The 12817-nt window shown below is 38.9% G+C and overlaps 1 pseudogene; it reads left to right on the forward strand.

Annotated features, from left to right (window-relative positions):
• Positions 1-1327: 1327 nt before the first annotated feature.
• Positions 1328-1817, forward strand: LOC100629927 (large ribosomal subunit protein eL34-like; annotated as a pseudogene).
• The last annotated feature ends 11000 nt before the right edge of the window (positions 1818-12817 follow it).

Genomic DNA, 12817 nt, shown 5'->3' on the forward strand with positions numbered 1-12817 from the left:
GAAGGATGAAGTGGGTGGAATTTTCAGGGCAGAGTACTAAGGAGAGAGACTTATGCAGGGAACTGGCTCCAGAAATCAGAGTAGGGGTCCTCTTGAATCTGTTGCTAAATACTAGACTTTACATATGTCAGATGAAACTCCATGAGGCAACGCAAAGAACAACTGGGGAGCTATAAGCTCAAAACTTCCAGAACTCACACAGGGCTGGGAGACAAGTTCCATTCAATCAGAGGAGAAGGAGCTCATTGAAACCTGGGTTATTATTCAGCAGAGACAGCTGAAAGGTCCGGCCATAGGAGCAAGACTAAACTAGTCCTAGAGTAAAGGCTGCTGTAATCTAGCCCTAATAAAGCTTAAAAGTAAGCTGATCTGAAAGTTACTTAACTGCCCGCCAAAACAAATTTCAACACTCTTTATAGAAACACAAAGCCTGGCACTCAACAACATAACACTTAAAATCTAATAGAAAATTATAAGACATGCAAAGAAGTATGTATACATGCATGATAAATTAAAAAATATATAATTAAATAATATTCATAATAAAATATAGAGATACATATTTTATATGTGTATATATAGATAGGTATACATGCGTATATATACATGGACATACACATACATATATATACACACACACACACATAGATATATATACATATATATATGTAATTACAGTTAACCGAGAGAAAAATCAGGCAATAGACTGTACTTAGAAATAGAAAAGGTAATGGAATTAGCTCAAGGGCTTTAAAACAGTTATTTTAAATCATTATGTTCAAAATCTTTGCTTTAAACATAATTAGGAAAGGAATGGAAGATATAAAAATAAACCATGAACCAATGAACATAAAAGTACAATATATGAAATGAAAATTTTACTGGATGGGACTAAGAGCATCCATTGAAAAAGGAAAGATCAGTGAACTTGAAGACATATAAAAAGAAATTATATAAAATAAAGCACAGAGAAAAGTAAGCACATAAAAAAAGAACAGAGACCCAGTGATCTGTGGGACAATATCAAATGGTCTACATTTAATTGGTGTCCCAGAAAACATGAGATCAGAAAGAATTCCTGAAGAAATAACAGCTGAAAATTTTCCAAAATTAATGAACTCTACAAATGCACAGATTTACAAGTTTCAATGAACCCAGCCAAGCAGGATAGATGCAAAAAAAGAAAAATGGAGCCATATTATAATCAAATTTCTGAAAACCAGTCGTTAAAAAGAAGTCTTAAAAGCAATCGAGATAAAAGATATATTACATACTGGGCAATAAAGAGAAGAATAATTTCAGGTGAGCTGGTGCGAGGGCGTTCAGAATGGTCTAGCGTTTGACCTACTGTCGTAGGCTATCCTACAATACAGCGTCTAACAAAACTAGGCTGTCTGAACTCCTGGGAATAGAATTGTTTACCTTTATACCTAGAAAGTTGGGAAAGCACCAAAATCCGCATGTGGCATGTGCCCAGGCAGACTTTGAGGAGTTCGTGCTGTGAGACATAAAGTTCTGAGGAGATTGTCTAAAATGAAAAAACACGTTAGTAGGGCCTATGGAAGTTCCATGTGTGCTAAAAGTGTCTGTGACAGGATCAAGCATGCTTTCCTTATTGAGGAGCAGAAAATGCTTGTGAAAGTGTTGAAGGCACAAGCACAGAGTAAGAAAGCTAAATAAAAAAAAAAATGAAGCTTTTTTGAGTAATAAAAAAGTCAAAAGCCTTATTCTGTTAAAAAAAATAAAATAATAATTTCAGATGTCTCCTCAATAACTATGCAAGTCAGAGGACAATGGAATTACATCTTCATAGTGCTGAAAGAAAAGAAAAACAAACCTGTAACTTAGAATACCAGTTCACCAAAAATACCATTCAAAAACGAAGGCAAAATAAAGACTTTTTCAGACAGATATGTATAGGATTTGTCACCAACAGACCTGTACTACAAGAAATGCTAAAGGAAGTTCTTCAAATGTAATAGGAATGATAGCAGATGGACAATTAGATCCACACAAAGGAACGAAAGGTGCCAAAAAGTGTGCAAAATTGACGCACAAAATGACGGTGACTGCTTCCTGACCGTGATTAAAGCAGAAACTAAAGCAATTTGATTCTACTTTTATCAGTGAAGTATTTTATGTACATTTACTTTAATTGAATAAAGCACAAAATAAGTACTTATGAAAACAAAATAGAACACAACAACAAGAGGAGTAAGCACCCACTCACTGATTTCAAACAGCATGAGGAGAGCGACGGAGGGGACTGTGGGGGCCTGCTGGGAGAAGGGACGCTCCTTCTGCCACATCAGTCTACTTAAGCTGTACTGAGAGTGTTTTCTGAAAAATGGCAAAGTCTGGGGAAGTTTCAGAAAAAAGTTGAATATCTAGGTTCTTACAAGGTAGTACTCTCCCCAAATATGACATTTTCAGGAGAATTCAGTTGTTGCCGTGCTCTCTGTACAGGGTATGTGGTACGAGGTAGCTATATGTGCTTTGACTTTTTTTCTTATTCCTTTGGTTCTGTATCTTTTTTTATTTAAAATGTTTAAAAGTGAGATATAGTTGACATATAACATTGTGTAAGTCCAAGCTGTACAATGTGTTCATTTGGTACAGTTACATATTGCGTGTTAGCTACCACCTCTATCCCATCCCATAATTATCATTTCTTTTTTGTGGTGAGAACAAGTAGGATCTAGTCTCTTAGCAACTTTGAAGTTATAACATAGTATTGTTGACTATAATCTCTGTGCTGTGCGTTAGGTCTCCAGGACGTATTTACCTAGTAGTTTCATGTTTCTACCCTTGAACAATGTCTTCTCAGTTTCCTCATCCCTCAGCCCCTGCCTCGTAACCACCATTTTACTCTCTGTTTTTACATTCAGCTTTCTTAGATTCCACCTACAAGTGATATCACATAGTATTTCTCTTTGTCTGTCTGATCTATCTCATTTAGCACAGTGCCCTCATGGTGCATCCATCTTGTCGCAAATGGCAGGAAATCCTGAGTTTGTAAACAGCGTCTACCCAGCTCCTTTTGCGATTGGTATTCAAACTGTGTCCTGCTGCCGTTTGTGAGTATTCCCCCTGCCTTGGTTGGACAGGATATGTCCATGTGGTCCAAGGCTCCTTCAGAGTTCTTTAATTAATTAATTAATTAAATTAATAAGATTCAAAAAGCTTTTCAGAGTTGCTTAGCAACATGGCGCTTTCACAGCTCTCTGCTGAGCTGGGGAAGGCAAGTGACAAGGGTGGGAAGGAGCTAGCCCATATCAAAGGTCTTTTCCCACTTGATCAGCACTGCTTGTTAGGAGCAACTAATTTTTTTTTTTTGGTTGTAATGTGTTTAATTTGTGCTGTCCACAAAGAGCAGCTAATTTTTGAGGAAAGATGAATATGAATTAGGAATCCTGGCTTAAGTAGCTCGCTAGGAAGAAAGAAGCAGTTTTGGTAAGAATCCTATAACTTGCAAGTACTGAATTGAAATTTTTGGTGATAGTCCTATATATGATATTTTCTTTGGTGATTTCTAAAGGCTGCAACAGCTGTTTAATAAGTATTAGACATTGTGGCCACTTTCCCATAATCTATGTGGCATATATGAACCAGGCAAATCTACCGGGCACGGCTCTTCTTCTGGGGGTGAGCTTCAGAATGAGATTACTACTGGAAACGGAGAGGAAGCAGTGGAAAAGGGTGCAAATGGAAATGATAGTTTTTTGAACAGGCTGATCCAAGGTGCATACTTTGCATAGATGCAGTCGAGTGTTAAATTTTTAGATTTCCCTAGACTGTGTAAACATGAAGGAAAATCTCTTTATGTGGTAGCAATGATGCTGTGATGGCTCATTCTGTGGGATGATAAACCCGTTGGGCTGACAGCCTCATGGTTTCAAGCACTCCTCCATTTGCAGGAACCTCTCGGCTCCCCAGCTCGGAGCTTTCTTTTGACCAAAAACCGGCAGCATCAGGCCCCTGGGAAGCAGCTCCTCGTCTACCCAAGGACTGAGGATGTCCTAAACCCACCTTGTTACCTCCTCCCCCAGTGCGGCAGCTCCTCCTTCCAGTCACAGAAGTCTCTTTTGACCTCTCTTTGTGGTTCACCACATGCCCTACCTTTTGTTTTACAATGTACCTTAACCAAGAATCCCTTCCCATTCCCACTCTCAGCCCCCTGGGCAAAACTAATGACATTACAGTTGGACTATTTACATGGATGCACACAAGTGTTGTGTGTGTGTGTGTGTGTGTGTGTGTGGTGTCTCCATCTAGGCTCTTGTGGGTAAACCTTTATCTTAAATGACATTTGCTTTCCCTACAACTGCTTATGAAAACTAACAATATCCTAGGCACAGCAGATATACAAGACCATTAATTAAATAAACTACCATGGAAATATGAAGACCTTTTCAAAGCAACTCAGAATATTTACAAAAAACAACTAAATGAAAGAGAAAGTCTCTCTGTCAATACAGACTCTGGAGATGGTGCTCTTTGGTCCACCCTAGATGCCCACATCTCGCTTGTGGTAGATAACATCCACTATATATTTGAACAAGCGTGGATGAAGTTTAATGCAAGATTTTATGATGATATTGAAATGATTCCTTTAGAGTTTCTGATACTTCTTACAATAATAATCATAGTAATAATTATCATGTGTAGAGAATTTACTCCAAATCTGTGTATATTCAAAGTTAACTTGAATATTTTTAAAAAATAAACTTGTTTGCACTGAAGTCTTTGCACATCTGTAATATGCTTCACAAAATGCTGATCCTCTCTTTGTTAGTTCAGGGAACATTTCAGTTCACTTGGCCCTGCAGTTGTCTTTCCCCTCTAAATAATCTCTTCTCTCTGTGCCTGCATTAAGAGGCAGAAAGTGTGGCTTGCTGGTGGATTCAGATGGAGGCTATATCCCATATTAGGCAGCTCTGCCACTCTCTCTGCAACTGAACTAGCTGATGGAAGTTGCTTTTGTGCCACATTTTAATCACAACTATGTAGAATCAATGTATTGGTGGGGAAATCTTACTTAACCTTATGGAGAGTTATTTAAAGCTATCACAGCCTTGGATTAGTTTAATCACTGAGGTTAGTTGATTCACTGTGTGCTGTTCACAATTTTTTGTAGTTAACAGTCAGTGATGTGGTTTGGCTTTGAGAGACGCGTTCAGTGTTCTGTCCAACTTCTCGCCTGAGACGTAGGACTAAAGGATCAAGATTTAGAAGAGTCAAAATCCCTACTTTTTATTCTTTATTTTTAGAAAAGAAGATTTGCATACCCATGCCTCTGAATCCTCCTCAGGTAAAGGTTTTCCTTGACAACATCTCTGCTCACTTCTTTTTCTTTAAAGAGCAAGGTGGAGGACTCAAGTCACATAGTCTCAATTCCTTAAAATTCAGGAAAACATAAAACATAAGGAAGGGAAATATTTCTTAGAGGGAGAGAGAACATCCTTGAAGAGTGAAAGAGTACCATTCTGGCTCAATGTGTACTGGGAGACATTTTCTCCTACCCAAATTTTCCCCTTATTGCTTAACCTTTGACCTGTTATCAGCTGATGGTAGGATTGTAACTCTAGGTCTGTTCTATGTTTCTGCAAGCTGTGAAAAGCATTGCAGAACTGTAGGTGGTGATTAAAAAAATGGAGTTAATAGACTTCTATGACTCCCATTAACATATTTTAATGCTCAACATTTAGTCAATAGGTTTTCCTTAAGGTTGACTCAAATCCTTCTTGTTGGAATAGAAAACAATTGTCACTGGTGTCACAAAAGCAGATTTGTTTTGTCTGCCGCATGATTATGCCAATCATTGAGCCCGTGAGTTTGCAGCAGAGAAAGAGTTTTTATTCATAAGGCAGCCAAGCAAGGAGATGGGAGAAAGAATCTCAAATCCGCCTCCCCCCAAAATGGGGATTAGGGATATTTATAGGATAAGGGGGCAGGGTACTCTGAAGTCTGGGAATAGATGATTGGAGGTAACAAGAACTGAGATAATTGATGATCTGGGCAAGGTGATCTGAAATATGGAGATAGATGATTGGAGGTGAGGAGAGGTGAGGTCATTGACGATCTGCACAAGCGTAGTCAGACTCCATGCCTCTTCATAGGACGCTTGTTCACAAAATGGCGGCGTTGGCATGATCTGAGGGTGGAGTTTTTAGCCTCTTGACGTCAAAAGGTCGCCTACTGGACATCTGCAAGGGCCCACTTGATGAGTTGGTGATCTCAACCGGCCCGGAGTGGACAAGGGTTTCTAATTCCTGAAAAACAGCTTACACACCCATTACCATGGTGATCCAGGCTCCAGGGAGATGTTATCTATAGGAACCTAGAGGGAGTCAGGTAGCATATTGCCTAAACAGCACAGTTAACAATGGGTGGGTTAAACAGCTAAAAACTATAATCAGTAATTGCAAAAAGGAAAAAACTTTAGTACCTATATATTTAATCATCAATGGCTGTCTGCCAGTTTCATAGTCAAGCTTCATGGTTCTTCATAGGATGCGTGTTCACAAAGTGGTGGTGTTACCATGATCTGAGGGTGGAGTTTTCAGCTCCTTGATGTAAAAGAGTCACCTGTTGGTCACCCAAGCAGGCCCGTCTGTGAGTTTGTGGTCTTAAGTGCTCTGAACTGGACGAGGAGTCCAATTTTCAGTTCCTGAAAAACTTAGGCACCCGTTACCATGGTGACCAAAGTGTCAGAGATGTTATCTATAGGATGGGTTTTAGTAATGCATTATCCAACTACTTTTTTTCCTTTTTTGAGGGGAAGATTAGCCCTGAGCTAACATCTGCCGCCACTCCTCTTCTTTTTGCTTAGGAAGATTGACCCTGAGCTAATGGATGTTAATCCATGCCTATCTTCCTCTATTTTATATGTGGGACACGTGCCACAGCATGGCTTGATAAGTGGTGTGTAGGTCTGTGCCTGGGATCAGAACCAGCGAACCCTGGGCTGCCGAAGCAGAGGGCATGAACTTAACCACTGAGCCACCAGGCCGGCCCCACTATCTAACTGCTATTGCAAAGCGACAACGAACTGAATATAGTTAAAGCAAGTTGGCCCCCGGTTTCAGTGGTCATACATTAGAGATATGCCAACCAGCGTATATATCCTTGACCATATATGATTTATACATTTTTAGCCTGGTAAATCCTCCTTTTTTGAGCCTTCCGTTGCCACTTTCGGAAACTCCTGTTAATCTTTCTTATAAATAACATATTGCACTTAACACCATGTCTTTCTTCAGGTTATCCACGTAACACACCAATTTTTGGGCTGTGAATTAGAAGCGAGTCTGAGTCATGAACTCATCCTTAGCTTGAGTTCTCAAAGCTCCCCAGGTTTTTCCATTATATCTGTCTAAAGCCATTTCTCCTCTTCCTATGTTATATTTCTACAGCTTTTTTCTTCCTAAAGGGATTACATTCACATCTGTTTCTATTAAACACCACTCTGCTTATCTTTCCTTTTCTCCAAATTGTCAAGGATGCTTCTTTCTTCTTAATTTTGTGTCCTGGCCTCATCTCTATGGGGATTTATCTAAGACCTGCACTGAGGAAATGTCTTATTAAAATGTAAATGGATTCTCAGCATTCCAAACACATTCAAATCATCCACATTTGGGTGTCTATTTGTTGGGTTCATGTTTCTATTTCTAAAAAAAAGTATTTAAAAATCAAAGACAGCAACTTTAATTAAATGGGGTTAGTGCATGGTGTGGGGAGACGGGGCATTTGAAAGTTTATGTGTAATTGTTCTCATGGGACAGTTATCTGTGCAGTAAAATCAACAATTCACTTTATATTCCTTTTCTTACATTTTCAGGGAAAGAGCCTCTCATATTTGTTTGAGAATAAAAGTGTTTTAAAGTTTTCATACCTGGTTGACAGAACACTTTGTCCTTTCTTACTGCTTTAAAGGACTCTGAATCCTGTTTTGACAAATGCGGAATGGAAGTATGTCTCCTCTCTCCACTCTACTCTTGTGATGCAATGTCTTTCATTAATGGGAATAAAATTCTGGAAATGGGAAATTGAGACTTGGCTCAAATTACTTCAGAAATATGGATAGTGGAACTCCAGTATTTGGTTCGTATGACAATTTTCAAGATAGTGCAAACTGAATCAAATGATATGACTCAAAACACTGTGAGCTTCAATTAATTGATGTCTACAAAAATAATTTGGGGACAAAAAGGATGTATGAAAGAAAAGTATTACTACAGTGATGGCTGTATATAATAAAAGTTTTATAGGAACTATTTTTATAACCAACTTTCCCTCTTTCCAGTGCTCTCATCCCTCTTATCTCTACTGAGTTCATGTCATACTTTGCTTGAATCTCCAGTTATCCAGGACTTGGCTTCTTCTGCTTTCGTAACCTGTGAGGAAGCTGGGTAGAGACTCTAAAAAGAGCTGGTTGGAACTGAGGATGAGGATGAGGAGGCTGGCCAGCTGTCACTCAAGATAAGATGCAGGGAGTCTTGCAGATTAGAACCAGTCTATAGTAAGAGGTAAAAATATGAAGTAATTTGCACACAATATATGCACACAATCACACACACACAACTGGTGAGTAAAGCAGAGTATTCCTGAAGAATATGAGAACTACAACATCCCAGAAGTCAAGGAAGACACAATTTGTGCACTCATTGACTCACTCACTTATTCTTTCAATATTTATGTAACCCCTACTCAATGCTCTGTGCTGAAAAGACATTATGGGAATAAAATGACCAAATATCTTTAAGAAACTAGAGTTAATTTGGGGCAATGTTTCCATTGGTATAAGAGTAAATCATAATTAAAAAGCCAAGGGTTTAACGTCTTTAAAATGCTGCAGTGCACTACTGATCTGTGGAAAAAGCCCACTCATTATGGAAGGAGTTTTTCTGCGGGGATTAGCTTCCCTACAAAATGGAAAAGGCAAACACATGGAGAAAGGCCGTGGTGATGGTTCCTGTCAGGACCACGTCTAGTAATATTCCCAGACTGGATTCTCCTGGGATCCATCACTAGAGATATAGGAGAAGGCAGAGAATGATGCAGTAACTTGTATGTTAACTGCCCTCTAGCTGCCAGAGAAATGCAACAAACCAGTTTGTGTTTGATATGTAAAACAAATGATTGAGGACAGTAAAAAGGAAACAAAGCATTAAATGGATTTCACTGGCTCACAGAAAATGAATTTCTCAATTCCTGTTTCCTAGCTGCATCGGTCTGTTTCTCCAAACCTGCTGCAGCTCTATAAAGATTGTTTAAAAGGTTAGCTGCCATGACCCAGCTATGACAAAGGGATACACAGGGATGTGCATGTCAGCAGTGCATGAGTGCACATAAAAGGGAAGTGTTTGAGCTTTAAATGTGGAAACACCAAGGCAGTGTATTAGAGTAAAATGTTTCTGCTAGTTCAACATTTGAGAGAGAGTTTGATGGGCTCTTTTCCCAGGCCAGTGAAAGGAAGGATTTTTTCTTAATGTGAATGGGGTGATTTAAAATGAATATAATGGTTCCCCCAAATGAGCACCATTTTGAGCATCATGTATTCCATTCACACCAGGGGTACTGATTTATAATTACCCTAATGGAGCACAGAATTGGGACAAGTGGATATTCACATCCCATTTTCTTCTTAGGCACTGAGTATATTGGGCACATACCACCACAACAACTACAGGGTGCAAGTAAGGTTTGTTTATTTCAACTTGCTTGCAATGGATGTGCATTTCTAGGTCACTGATTCCAGCACAGCAGTGTTCATGGCAAACAGTGCATAAAGGGGGATTTATATGCAGGACGGCCAGCATAACTGGATGAACTCTGGCTTGGTCTGCTTGGGTGGCTAACTCTAAATGAAGGCTGGGAATCTCCAGGTAGTGTCTTGGCTAATGAAAAAGGCACTTGAGTTTAGACTTACTGATATCCAAGTACATTAAACTAAAACATACTGAGCTGGCTACACGGAAGAAAATCCATTAAAACAGCAAGAGAAGTAGTGACTAAAATGTCTCCTTTAGTTTTGAATTCTGTTTGCTATTTTATTGTGAGGCAGTCCATTAGCAAAAAAGATAAGATTTAAGATTGAGATCTTCCAAGTAGTGTTAAGTACCTGTCTATCAGAGTGTATCATCTATGAGATGCTGTTACCGTATTACTAAATTCTAGGAGCGTATGCTTACTTATCTTTCTAAGTTGGTTACAGTCAGCCATGATGGTATTCAGGTTGTTGACACATGATCTGTAAGAGGATTAAGTTTTCCTGCAATATGAATTATGAAATGGAAATCTAATCTTAAAACTAGTACAGGGGAATTTGCAAAAAGATCTTACAAGATGAGTGTGGGGAATCTTGAAATATCAGGAAGAATAATTTTCCTAGCATCGGGAAAAAAAAACGTAGAAAGAGCAGGGTTATTAGTAGCTGATTTGCTGAGCCAAATGCAGCCCTTGTGACATGTTTCAGGTGATCCAAAGAGTGATATTTGCTTAAGGGTGCAAAAGTCTGTCTTTGTATTGAACTCTGAAGCCAGTGCTGGAACATAAAATAGATATCTTATTCTTTAGTCGTGGAAGGAAAATTAGATACTTTTAGATATTATTGATTCTAGCCTCTATATTGAGTTTATGAAGAAATCAAAGACCTAAGGAGCTGCTTCCTGTTGTTGCAGGGTCACTCAGGGCAAGTTTATAGCGTGGAAGCTAGAAGGCTGGGATTTCCATTTACTAAAATGAGAAGCCTGTTGAAAGATCAAGATTAGGCGATTAGGTGTTTGTTTGTTTGAGGGGGGCGGATCATTCAATTTCTGGATGCAGAAAGTTTGAGATGTCTATTTGCAATCCAAGTAGAAATGTCAAGTAGACAGCTAGAATTTTGGGCAGAAGCTGGGAGTTGTCAGTATACACGTGGTATTGGAAAGCCATGAGATCTCCCAGGAGTGAGTATACATGTAGATATAGGAGATGTCCCTGGACAAAGCCTGCTGGACCTACAGAGTCAGAGGTCAGGGAGATGGGGAAGAGCCATAAAGGAAGCTGAAATGAGTGATCAGTGAGGAAGGAGGAAAAACTGGAAATGGAGTGACCTGGAAGCCAAGCGAAGAAAGAGTTTTGAGTTTTGAGCCACTATGTCAAATTTTACTCTTAAGTCAATACGGGAAAAAACTAATTAAGATAGGAATAAGGCAAAAAAAAAAAAAGCCTTTACACTTTAATCTTTTGCCAGCTAGTGATGAGGTGCTGTTGCCTCTTCTGACTTTGCAAATACTAGAATTTTTGGACTCTCTCTATTCCCTTTTATTTGTGCTTACAAATGGAAATTCTTTTCTCACCTAAACTCTCTTGAACCGCTTTGTCAGATGCATCCAATAATAACCAACTCATGCCATTAACTTTCTGTTCTCCAATTACTTCCTATACAGCTCCAATAGGATTAGGTACATGAACCGCCTCAAAGGTGGTAAGACAAGATTGTTTACCAAATATTTTGCTACTTCATAACGTGTCTTGCCATCTTTCCATCTTGTATTATAATTTTTCTTACTGCTCATTCTCTGAACGAATGCTACACTAAGATTTATATTTTAAAGTTTTTAGTGGTGACCCCTTAAGAACCAAATTAACAGCTAGACAATCCCCAAATTCCAATGGCCTAAAAGAACAAGTATTTATTTTTCACTCATGCAAAGTTCACTGCAGATTTGGGAGGCTCCAGGGTGACTGTCCTCCATTCATGGCTCAGCCTGGCACCTTCACAAACCTGGGGGCAGCAAAGGCTGTGTTGGAAAGATAAGAACCAGCAGTTAAGTTCTTCCACTAGCAAGTTACACACACCACTCCCAAATCAAAACCAGATGGCTGATTCTCAATTCTAAGGCTTGGAGAAGAATAAAGTATCAGAGAATATCTGTAAAGCCCACCTCAGAAACCAACTGTTTTTACTTTATTTGTATAATCACAAGTCCATGCAAAGCCATATGAATTTACTTTTTATCTGTTTGCACAATATCAAAATGATTTTCTTGGAGAAAATGTTTTGCCTTACTTCTGGGTTTGTCTGAGACTCTAAAAGACAGAATAGCCAGCTTACTATGAACAGGTAGGGTTTTCAGTAAAACTTCAATAATCTTCTTAGAGGGAAAAAATGTACTTATCTTTATGGTTTGAACTCTGCCCTAAAGTAATTCATGCCAGAACCTAGAACCTGATGGCAGAACCTAGAAGTAAAACCACATCAGCCCCTCACCCAAACTCCCGGTCTGTTACTGCTGGAATGTCTTTTCCAAGGCCTCACCTTTGCTGTTTCTACTTTATTTTTCCCAAGCTTGCATTGAAACAGCACCTATTTTTAGCTGTCAACTACCTTACCTCTCTTTTGTCTTCTCAATATTCTGTCCTCCTTTTTGTTATTCCAACAAAAACTAACTTGTGGTTTCTGATGACACCATAAAGCAGCCATATCACTCTCTATGTAAACATGTGTATACGTAGTGGATCTAGCATTACCTGAGAATGAGCTATTTTGCCATTAATGAAATATGTAAATCTAGGTGTTGGTCAAGGGAACTCTCTCTGTGTGAGGAACAGAGGGACTGGCAGGAATGATCAACCCCATTAAAAATCTCTGCATTCCAAATCTGATTAGACCAATCACAAGTAAAGAGATTGAAACAGAAATCAAAAACCTCCCAAAAAACAAAGTCCAGGACCAGATGGCTTCTCTGGAGACTTCTATCAAACATTCAAAGAAGATTTAATACCTATCCTTCTCAAACTATTCCAAAAAATTGAAGAAGATAGAACACTT

Source organism: Equus caballus, chromosome 3 (genome assembly GCF_041296265.1).
Source record: "Equus caballus isolate H_3958 breed thoroughbred chromosome 3, TB-T2T, whole genome shotgun sequence".
NCBI lineage: Eukaryota > Metazoa > Chordata > Mammalia > Perissodactyla > Equidae > Equus > Equus caballus.